The sequence below is a fragment of the Urocitellus parryii genome, chromosome 5, assembly GCF_045843805.1.
Source record: "Urocitellus parryii isolate mUroPar1 chromosome 5, mUroPar1.hap1, whole genome shotgun sequence".
Classification (NCBI taxonomy): Eukaryota; Metazoa; Chordata; class Mammalia; order Rodentia; family Sciuridae; genus Urocitellus; species Urocitellus parryii.
Window position 1 is genome coordinate 27,271,779 of NC_135535.1, and position 12,121 is coordinate 27,283,899.

Consider the following 12,121-nt stretch of genomic DNA (forward strand, 5'->3'; position numbering starts at 1 on the left):
GGAGGGTGGTGACATGACAAAACCTGAGTCTTTAGATGTTACTCTGATTGTCATGTGAAATAGATCAGGGGATGGCAAATGAAGAACCAGACACTAATAAAAAAAAAAAAAAATTGTGGTAGGAGAGAGAGGAATTTCTGTAATAGGAGAAGGTTCATACATTTTATCAGATTTACAACCCTCAAGAGTTTAAGAACTACTTGTTTATATTATCACTCAACAAACCCCTAGTTCCTTCATCTGGGATTCAACTCTGGGTAACAGATCTTGGTTTGGTGGGAAAGGTTAGCTGACCACCAAAGGACTGAGCTCCTATTTCCTCATGAAGTTTGGTACGCATTGGAAGCCCAGCAGAGACTATTCTTAGCCCTGGTGCATCTATGGGTGTGTGTGTCATGTGACTACTTCGGAATGAAAGAACGTGTGGAGATGTGATGAGCACTTTGTCTCAGGTTGAGTGTGTCTCTGCTATGCCTATTTCCACAAATTTCCCACTTTTCTCTGGTGATCTTGGAGGCCACGTTTTTAAAATGTTGGCCTCGCAAGATGGAAGAATCCTTGATTTCTGAGTCATAGAGGCAGGCAAGAGAGCTATCCAACTATGAACACCTGCACTGCATTTTAGTGATGAAGAAATAAATTTTTTATTATCTTATATAATTGAAATTTATGGTTATTTGTTAGAGCAGTTAATCCCCCTTGGCATACAAAAGTAATGTCTTACACAGGAAGATACGGCAAAATGGGTGTGTTGGCTGGGGGGAATGTCCTCCTTGGATGTCTTCCTGGAACCAAGGAACATCACTGTCTTACAGACCATAATTTCTTGGTGTTATTTTGCAATGTGTAAGTTGCTCCAAGCTGTGATTTCTCACAAATCCTGTCCTTGGTTGAGTGAGAGCATGATGATCATAGGTAGCTAAAGCAAATGGCTTTTAATCATGTAAGAACAGTTTTAATCTGGTAACAGAGAGACATACTTTGGGTGGAGATATTCATTCATTCATTTATATAACAGATTATTTAGTTTATTGAGTTTCTTTAATGTGTTTTTAAATGTACCTGGGATTTTGTTTCCATCAGATATGGTTAGGTGACAGACATGAGATAACCATCTTTGAAAGATGAGCTTATTGCTCACAGTTCTTAAGACGATGAGGAACACCAGGCCATGCAAAGCATTTGGGGAAGTACCAGGAATGCCCAGGAGGCAGAATGAGTGAGGGGAAAGCATTTCTGTTTTCAGAGAAAGGGATGGGCCAGGGAAGCTGCCGAGGAGGTCTTGGATTGAATAGTTTGGATCCTTTGGATAGCCTCTAGGTATCTAGCAATGAAATGGTGTCTACCAATGGGGTATCTGGCTCCGGGATGATTTATGACAGGGGGTTAGTGTTCCAGACTGCATAAACCCAATAGAAAGAGGCAGATGGGGCTGGGGTTGTGGCTCAGTGGCAGAGCGCTTGCCTCGCACATGTGAGGCACTGGGTTCGATCCTCAGAACCACATAACAAAATAAATAAACAAAATAAAGATTGATTCCATATATAATTTTCAAAGTATTTAATAAAAAAGAGGCAGATGGGGTATGGACTCTGAATTGATTGGTTTGCTGATGAAAGTTGTGCTCAAAGCCAGGTTGCTTAGAATATCAGGAATTAATTAATTCAACCCTAGTCTGCAAGACCCTAAGATGTTAGGGAATCATAAAATACAGAAAATTTAAAAAAAAAACCACAATTAATAGATAATGTACCAGATATATGCAAAAAATAAAATACTAGGATCTATTAAATCAAATTGGATAAATAATTACAAAGATACCTAACACCCCGACACACCTTGGAAGTTCTTTTGACCACTGTACCAAAAATTTTCACATAAATATATGCATCGAGTTATTCAAGATTAAGTAAAATAAGTCATGGATATATAAATTATTACACAGAGGTTTTTGAAGAATTGTCTGAGTAATTGGGGATTCAAATTACAGTTTATTTTGAAACATGAACATGAAAACTATGCAAAGTCTGCTGTGGTTTTGGAAGTTCATGCGATCTCTCTTAATAAGAATCTTTAATCTCCCCTATCCTCAAAGAGCAGTATTCTAAAAGAGAGTCCAACGCATAAAACTTCTGAGTCTCCTCCTGTCTACTGCCGGCATTTTCAAATGCCAACCATTTTAAGACTACCTTCTCAGTTTTTGCTGTATCTGTGTAGTACCTCTTTTAGTGCATTCTTAATTTCTTTTCGATAGATCAGTTCACCATGGTGCTATCCATGTGAGTTTCAACTTAAGCAATTTTTGTATCTTGGTAGTTGTAGATTGAATGTGATAGTTATATACTTTTATCCAGTTTGTATGAAAATCAACACATCCCTACTATCAGTATTTGTGTACCATGTAACCACATATTGATTACCACCAATGGTACCCTACCACCTTTTGGGAAATCCCGGCTGGGCAGATGATGTTCAAACCATTAAGTCCACTTTCAAGGTCTATCACGATGACCCCCTCTTTTTTATGATTCTCTTTAGTTGTCTGGGTATTGTCACCATGACCAACTAACTCCAAGACCACAGACTGCTTTGTCTTGCTTCCATGGCTGCCCAAACAGATTCTGTGCCTTTAACACATACTCCAGTTTTCCTCCAAAAGTCCCCTGTGGCTCTGTGTAAGGGCTTTCCTCTATACTCTCTCCCTCCTCACTGTTCTACATCCCTTCTGCCTCCAATTGCTGCTTCCCTATTGTTGGTTTTTATCTTTATACTTTCGCCTATAGGATGATGTAAAGGTATCATTTTCCACTAAGATTAAGGACACCCTTATTCCTGAATGATGCCTTTTGGGGTCATTTGGTTTCCAACTCTAAACCTAATGGATCAGTCCTATCCCATCCCAGTCAATTTTTGTCCCAGGTACAGCATTGTCAGGGTACAGCATCGCAGACTTGTCCTGCTTCACCAAAACAAAGCTTTTGTGCATGGTAGTTTCCCTGCCTGGAAGCCCTTCCTCTTTCTGGCCTTCTGGCGCATTCCTCCTTAGCTAGCAAAACTCCATTTCATTCTTTCCAACTCCTGGAAGCTTCTTTGTTCATTTTTCCTGTCCTGTCATCTCATAGTACTTATGATGATTATTGTATTTATTGACCTAGATATCCGTGCCCCTGTTCATTTGAGGATATACGAAGTAGAGAATTTACCTTATTATCTGTGTTTCCCCAGCACTTCATATAGTACCTTGTATATTAATGGTGCTTAAATGATGCTTATTTAATGTATGAGTAAATTAAGAAATTAGAAAAGTATTAATCTATTGGCGTACTTGGGAGAAGAGCTTTGAAAGTTAATTCTTGGGTATGATGCAAGAATGGAAACAGAAATGTTTCTAAAATAAAATAATGTGAGGGATAATTGTCAAGTTTTCTCCCATCTCCACTCCACTCCCCATCCCCTCCCTACCCTACTTCATGGCATAGTAAGAGCTATGACTGACAAGATGGAGCAGGAAGTGACCTGTGACCCAGGGGTGAAATGTCATGTTCACTCCCAATCCCCAGAGATTCACTAAACTTAGTTCTGTGAAGAATTTTGATAGGGCTAAGTACTAGGGAAAACACTGGATATTTACACAGTACATTTTACCCTAGTTTAAACTGCAGGGGCAAAAAAAAAAAAGAAGTGAATTGGGGGGAAAAGCCAAAATTAAATAAGCCAGCTGGTTTAACTTCTCTTTTTACATTTTTTCCATTGTAATCCTCTCTTAGTCATAAAGCCTTTCTCAACCACTTTAAAGCTTTTCATTTGGCCAAAATTTTTCAGCTTTTTCTACATTAAACACTCACATACACACAGAGAGAATGAAAGGTTGAGTAGATTATGCCGTTGGACTGTTCTTTTCCTTCCTTTTCATTCCCAATGACTCTCTCTTCTCTCTCTCTCTCTCTCTCTCTCTCTCTCTCTCTCTCTCTCTCTCACACACACACACACACACACACACACACACATACACACACACTCCCACACACACACACACCCCCTCCAACCCTGTTTGGTTAAAACCAGTTTCTGATAACAGCTATCCAGAAACAAGATCTCTCTTCTTTTTCTGAGGAACAAGGCTCATCTTTCTTGAGGTACAAAACATATTAGATGTCACGGCCCACTCCCCTGCCTGCCAGTGTGACTGGCCATCCCCAACCTACTTGCAGCAGGGCTTCCTGAGAGGTCAGGGGAACAGCTGCCAAGCAACACCAGTTCCTTACAGAGTCGGCAAATAGACAAGGCCTAATTTTCTTGAACTTTTCCACCCTGACTCCATCCTTAGAATGAATGTTTTAATTTTGGTCTGTGAGGGGGAAGGAGAAGAGGGATAGGGCAGGTTCCTTTTTCACTTTGTCTTTCTCTGTCCTTATAAAAGAGAGAAGTGTTCATTGGGGAATTTTATTCAGTCATTTTGTCCCAGTCGTAGGTATGAACCAAAAAAATAGGTTGTCATGTGTGCACACCTACAAGCATATCTGTGTGTGTGTGTGTGTGTGTGTGTGTGTGTGTGTGTGTGTTTAGCAATTCCAACAGGGTTGCTCAACAAAAGAGGTGGCTATTTTGAGGTAGGGGACACTGGGTGATTTGCTCAGCAGAAGAAAATCTGGCTGGACTTGTTCCAGCAGCTGACTGCACTGGATGAATCGGCCAATGAGGGGGACTTGTGACAGTCCAGCATTCCCAGGTGGGTAAGAATAGTTAACTTTTTTAAAAAATCAAGGAGGACCCCACATGCTCCATCCAGCAGGCAGACACCAGAAAACACTCTCCTCCATGTGACCTGGAGGCATTCTTTCCCTCCAAACCCCTCTTGCCAGGTTGGGAATGCTTTATTTGCACAGAACTCAAAGATAAGCCTGGCTTGGTGTTTTCCAGATTGCATTCTGGAAACCTCTGTCTCCTAAATCTATTGCCTTGCAAGTTTCCAGCAGAGCGGCCAATGCACAGATCCTTCCTTTCTGAGAAAGTGAGCAAGAAGTCAACCAGAGCTTTGAGCCTGCCCTGCTGAGCTGCCCCCCAACCCCTGTACATGGGGGCATGGGGCTTGAGGGAGATACTGCTCTGCCTACCCCCCTCACTAACAAAAGGCCCTCTAATCCTGATTTCCTTACACAAAAACAAAGTGTAAAACCAGCCTAGGGACTGGAAATAAAACGGATGCTGAAGGAGCAGCTGGCACATTAATGCCCCGAAAGCACTAGCTGGAACCTCGCCCTGAAACCAATCACCCTCACCCTGTCTCCGTCTCCGTGGGGGCTGGGGAAGGATTTAGTTTTGCAACAGCACAATGAAGTATATTTTTAACAAATAAACACAATTTTGGCAGAAGTGTAGGCATCTTTAGCCAGTAAATACTTTGTGTGCTGGCTGTCACTCTCCCTCCCCCTCCCCTCCTCCCCAGCACTGCCCCCAGCCAAATAAAAGCCAGGAACAGAAGTGAACTCCCATACATACATTCAATCAGGAAAGGTGCGTGTGCTACACTTTACACCAAGTATTACCTTTCCTTCTGATTAGCCACTGTCTAAACAACCCTCTGCGATTTTATTTGCATTTTCCAAAGTCTTGAATCTTGCTTAATAGCCATGTTTGTATTTAATCATCATTTTCTGAACTCTGTCTCTTGTGTGCTTCACTTTTTTTTTTTTTTTTTCCAAAGCAAACCCAGCCCAAACTTCTGGGAAATCAAAGGCAGGTTAAGTAAAGAGCTGTGCTTCAAAATGTCTTGGTGTCAGTGTCTGACAATTCTTGGGACCCACAGTGAATAAGATTCAGGAACACAGCCAGCTTTTCTTAGTACCTTGGCCAGACCCATGCTGGGAATTCGCAGCTGCTGTGTGTAGGCTCTGGGGAGATTTATTGGGAAAGAGTAAGTTTTAGTTAATTCCAATAGCTCTCGAAGTCACATGCGACTGTCACCCATGGGTCCGAACAACTTTCTCCAAGAGAGAGAAAACTACGAGAGGGAAGTGAGAAGAGGTTACTGAAAGCAGGAAAAAGGAATCACGGAGGGGAAAGAACATTCATGAGGGATTCAGACTGAAAACGAGGAAAATCCCAGAGAAAGAATCCCTTCTCTTTTTCTGAATGCCACTCCCAGCTCCCGCTGGCTCAAAGCTGCTCATAATTGAGGCTTGAATTGGAGTGCTTCCCTAGGCTCCCGAGTGTGATCACACTTAATTTCAACTAGCAAAGTCCATTTCAACCCACATTTTCACACTGACAGGGTGAATCTGAATAATAGCGGTAGTGGAGCCGGTTGGAGTGACTTGCCCGGTTGACATGAGTGTTGCTTTTTAAAAAGAAAATGTGTTGAAGAGTTCAGAGCAAAACTTTTGCTGACCCTAGAATCACTTCAGGAACCTTGTCAAGAGCATCTCTTTGAATATGCTGCTGAGGAAGGATTATTATCTCCAATTGCTGCCTTCTGGGCCCACCTCACTTCCCCACCAGGCCCATCATGAGCCCTGTCAAATCTCCAGCTTCTTTTCAGTTCCTTGACTCCTTGGTGTAAGGGCCTATTGTGATTTTCTTTGTCATCCTAGTTTCTGACCAAGCCTTCTCAGTATTTCTTTGGCTTTGTTTCTCATCTCTAAATTTCAATGATTTCTTAAGGTTAAGTTCCTGTTGTATAGCAGCATACTTTTTCCCAATGAAGCCTGATTCCCCAGGGGCCCAAGATGGCAGAGCAGGTCCAGGTTTCATGTCAAGTTAGACAGAGCGACTTCCAGAAGGGAATGGAGCCCATTTCCTGTTCTGCCTCCTTGGGACTAGCTTCCCCACCCCATGGCCTTGTGTTGTATTCCATGCACATTCCTAGCAAAGATGCAGACGGCCAGTGTTGGATTATACCTATCACAGTCCACCCTCTGGTTCTGGGAAAGACTTAAGGGAAACACACACTAAAGGTGGGGTGCAGTTGAACCAAAAGGGGATTCAGTTAGGAAGGTCAAAGTGGGAAATGGACATTGAAAACCAGCTGTTTGCATTGACACTCATCTTCTTTGACTTTCCTTAGAAACTCATGGACTCTGTGGATTTTAATTGCCTCCATGCATATGAAACCCAAATCATTATTTTTGGCCAAGATTCCTCTGGATCGTTAGCTAGACATTGACTTTCAATGTTATTACCTGTGTGTGGTTGATACTCACCTTTTCTTTCCTTCTACCCACTTTTGGGCCTTCTCCTAACATCTCTATTTCTGTTATGATATAACTATTCTTTTTACCATCTAGAGTTTCTTTTATGACTCCCTTCCTCTGGTCTATGCCAAATTAGTCACCAAGTCCTGTTGATTCTTCCTTGGAGGGATTTCTCTCAATTCTCTTTTTTCTTCCATTTCTCTACCATCACTCCATTCAGATCCTGCCACCATATGCCTAAACCATCAGCTTAACAAGCACTCTTACTTCAGTCTCTTCCCTTCTAATCCACATTGTAACCAGACACCAAATCGATCTTCCAGAACAATTCTTCAATTATGTTACCCCTTTGCTCAAAAATCTTTTTTCTTATGATCTCAAGATTTAGTACAGCTCCTCAGACACATATTCAAGGTGTACTCTCTCAATCTGATTTCAGCCTACCTTTGGAATCAACCTACCTTCAGCTATTTCCTTCACTACTACTATATATATAGCCCTTTACCAGCCATAAAATGCTACTTATAATGTCTCCAAACACACCTTATGCTTAAAGAGAGATAATACAGACTGTATTCCATAGTTTGACACCAGTCTTTAGACAATTATTTTGCTTGTAGGAGTTTCAGGGGTTTTTGATCTATAAAACGGATTTTAAATGAAACATAAAATAAGCTCATGCAATAAAGAACAAGTGGAGTACTAGGTTCTCAGTAAGTTTATTCTTGAACATGATTGGAGTTCTTGGCACCAAGTCTTAAAGGACCCTTTTGAAGTTACACATTTGAAAGTCTTCACCTACCTCTAAGCTTTATCTCCCTCCTTTCCCCTTCTTCTCTATGGATTCAGCATTAGGGACTAACTTCCCTGTCTCTGGACAGTGAAAGCTCCACCAAACGTCTGTGCTCACACAAGTATTCCTATTTCTGAGAAGGTTCTTTCTTCTTTGCCTACCTAAACAGCTCTACTCATCCTTGGAGATAAAGATGAGAAGTTCTCTCCTCTGCAGAACTACCATTTCTCTCACAAGATGAACGGATCCATTTCTCCCCTGGGCTCCTATGTATATGTAGTTTTATGCCTCAATCTATTTCCACTCTTGGCCTACGTGTCCCCTCAATTCCAGGGGTCATTTTATTCCTTTTTAACTCCCTTGCACACAGCTTAGGAGAAGAAATGATTGATGTACTCCATGTAGTTCTGGAGATCCCTCTATTTCTGCACCTCTTTTATTCTGTGAGATGTTCTTCCAATAAGTTTCCTGTTTTCTTAAAGTAATTGGAGTTAGATTCTGGCCAAAAAAGAGTCTCTGTCTGTGGGCCCCTAACATGGCCTCCAGTGACCTCTGCCTACCAGTATTCAGGCCTTTGATAATCTTCTCCTTCTCTTGAGTATGGATAAATTAATTGATGTACTTCTCATAATAGGTTGTGGTTTTTATAATCTGAAATTAGTTTATAAAAACTCCAGGGCTTCTATTGAGGACGTAACTCCCTCATATGCTATTCATCCTGGGGAAAGCCATCACTATGGTGTGAGGCAGCCTGCACAGAGGCTCACGTAGGCAGAGCCTATACCTGCCAGTACCACATGAGTCAGATTAAAATAGATCTCACTTCAGTTAATCTTTCAGATGAGACTTCAGCCCCAGACCATAACTTGAGTGAAACCTCATCAAAGATCTTGAGCCCAAATGATCAGCTAAGCCACATTCAGGTTTTTGACCTCTAGAAATCATAAAAAAAAAACTTTGCAAAGGAGTCTGAGAAGGAATATCTAAGCAGGGAGAAATCAAGGGAGCTTTGCTCACATTGTTTCTAGAACATCAAAGCTCCCTTGATTTCTCCTCTACCTGCTTAGATATTCCTTCTCAGACTCCTTTGCTAATTCCCTTCTCTTTCCTGATTTTTAAATATTGGAATGTCTCAGGGCTCAAACCACCTCGACTCTCCAGCTAACCCCACTCCCTAGGATATGTTGTATAACATTGTGCTTTAAATAGGGTATTCATAAACTGAATAATTTCTGCTAGTTAAGATGATGCTGGCTGTTATAACGCACACAATTTTTAAAAATTTAGTGATTAAGTATGCTTTTTATGGTTTAGATATGAAATGTGCCCCAAAAGCTCATATGTGAGACAATGAAAAAATTTTCAGAGGTGACATGATCAGATTATGAAATCATATAATCTAATCCACTGGTGTGGATTAACTGAGCAGTAACTGTGGCAGCTAGGGTATGCTTTTGGGGTTTTATATTTTGTCCCTGGTGAGCAGAGCCCTCTGTTTCCTGGTTGCCACATCCTTAAGTACTTGGCTCTGCCACATCCTTCTACCTTGTTGTTCAGCCTTACTTTGGGCCCAGAGCTATGGAGTTTGCTGACAGTGAAGAGAACCTCTGAAACCATAAGACAAAATAAATGTTTCTTCCACTAAGTTGTTCTTGTCAGGTGTTGTGGTTATAGTGATGCACTGTTGACTAAAACTGATAGACACTTATTTTTAGCTAACATGAAGTCGGAACTAGGTGTTCTGGGTCAGCTGACAGCTTTCCTTGAAATGCAGATTTAGGTTTCTTCCATTTTTTGCTTCTGCTGTTTTCAATTCATAGCTTTTAAGGTTGTCATATGTTTATAACAAGCCAGAAAGAAAAAGATGATGGAAATGAGGATCAGGTATAAGGGTTTTTATGGGCCAGAGCTGGAATTGCACTCAATTTTTTACTCATAGGATGCTTCTAGAATTTAGTCATGGAATCAGACTAAATCTCAATGGGGGCAGGAAACTTTAGTCTAGATGTGAACCCAGGAAAAGAAGAAAATAGGTTTAGGGATTAGTCTTTAATTGCACTTATAAAGTTTTACCCTATAACCTCTTGCCTCTCAATTCTTTTCTCTCTTTTTGATTTCCAAGTCACCTATCTATATGCCTAGTGGGCATCTGCCCAGGTAATAGCCTAAAAACAATATGACAAATACACAAAAGTCATATCTCTTTTGGAATTTCAGTTTTAAATAGTCCAGGCAAGATTCCTACTGGCCCTGCCTATGTCACCTGATCATTTCTTGCAACTATCACTGTGGCAAGAAAAATAGAATATTCTGATTGGTCCTGTCCCTGAGACGAAGAAGCCTAAAATTCACTGCATGAACTGGAGGTAGATGCAGGATGAATTTCTGTGGGTTGAGTAGCACCACAATTTGTACTTTCCTCACCAAGTACGCAATGTTGATGTAAAGCACAGAAGTTGAGAGAAATAGTGCTCAAGTGTAGACCTTAACTCAGTTATGTTATTGGGCTTGTGTGATACCTCCTAGCAGATAGTGTGGCACTAATTTTCATTCATTTATTCATGTTTATGAAGGACCTGCTATATGCAAGGCCCTGTGTGTGACATATTCTTAAACCAGCCTGTGCTAGAGACATAGTAAACACTTGGGAATTCCAACTGAAACTCTGTCATATTTTTTGTAACCCAGAAAGTCTCCTGCTTGGCTTTACCTTAGCATGATGATTCAGTCTAATTAATGCCACTGCCTGAATCCCTGAGGGGTTTCTGCTGGTGATTTTTGATTATCACTATTGGAAGAGAAACAAAACTAAGATGTCTGTCAGTGAGGGAGTTAGAATAACATCATGTTTCCCTGCCCTTTTTCAGTTAAGAATGCCAAGGAAAATCTGACTTCAAGCCCATTTCCTCCAAAAGGTAATGAATACCTTACACTTATTTATAATGGCTTGAAAAAGTATCTCAGCCTTGTCAGTCCCCAACCTAAAGCAGGTGAGAAAAGAGACAGACAGGTTAAGGGTCTTATATAGAGTTTAATTGCAATTTTCCCCTCAATCCTAAAGGCATTTCAGCAGAAGACATGGAAATGGTTCAGCAAAGCACTCGTGTTCTGCTTTCCAGTGACACCTTATGGGAACATTTTTCAAAATGAGATTCTTTAGATGGACACTGTCAGCATCACCTATAAAATTTTCAGAAATGCAAATTCTTGGGCTCCATCCCAGATTTGCTGAATCAGAGACTTTGGGGTTAAGGATCAGCCTATGTTGCATTGACATGCTCCCCAGGAGACTGGGATGTCAGCTAAAATTCCAGTACCATTGACTTCAGGTCTTCTATTCCACAATAGTAATTTTTTCTGATGACAACCAAAATGTAAACTTGACCTTTTCTTGGCTCTATGTTTCTGATAGTATTAATTAACTCTTTACCTAAGAGTTAAAGTGGTTTAGTCCAGTTTAATACCCTATTTTAAATAAGGACTTTCTTCCTATATGAGGAATGAAGAAAAATATGAGCATTGGGTGTGGTTTATATTTTATCTGTCCTATTTAGTCTGATAAAAATATATGCAAGTTCTTCAAATAAACTTGTTCTAGTCCCTGTTGATTGAGTGGGACATAAATAGAAGGGAGTAGTTTTTTCCTCCATTTCCTCCTAAAAGTATCCACTTATTACTCCAAGAAACAGATATCCAAAATGATTTGATATCTTGCAAGAAATAAGATGCAATTAGATTGAGATGAAGAATTTGATGATGGCTAATACTATAGTGGCTATTTCTTCATATTGATTAAAACAATAGCAACCACCTATACCCTTTCGAATAAAGAACTATGAGACCACTATATTCCCAGGTCCTCAGATAATGATGTAAATGCAATATTCAAAATTACATTTGACAATACGTAGATTTTCATGATGAAAAAAAAGAGGAAGCAAGCAAAAGATATCATGTCAGATAGTAGAAGCTGCTGAAATCACGGAGCAGGGTGGGAATGGCATTATTCTCAGGAATGTTACTCTAGAACCTATTGATGATAGAAGAGATATTTGTCATATTCCAAAATTATGAAGAATTTGTCTTTCACTATCATTTTGATACCTTGCTATTGTCATAAAGCAGGGTCTCTGAGTGA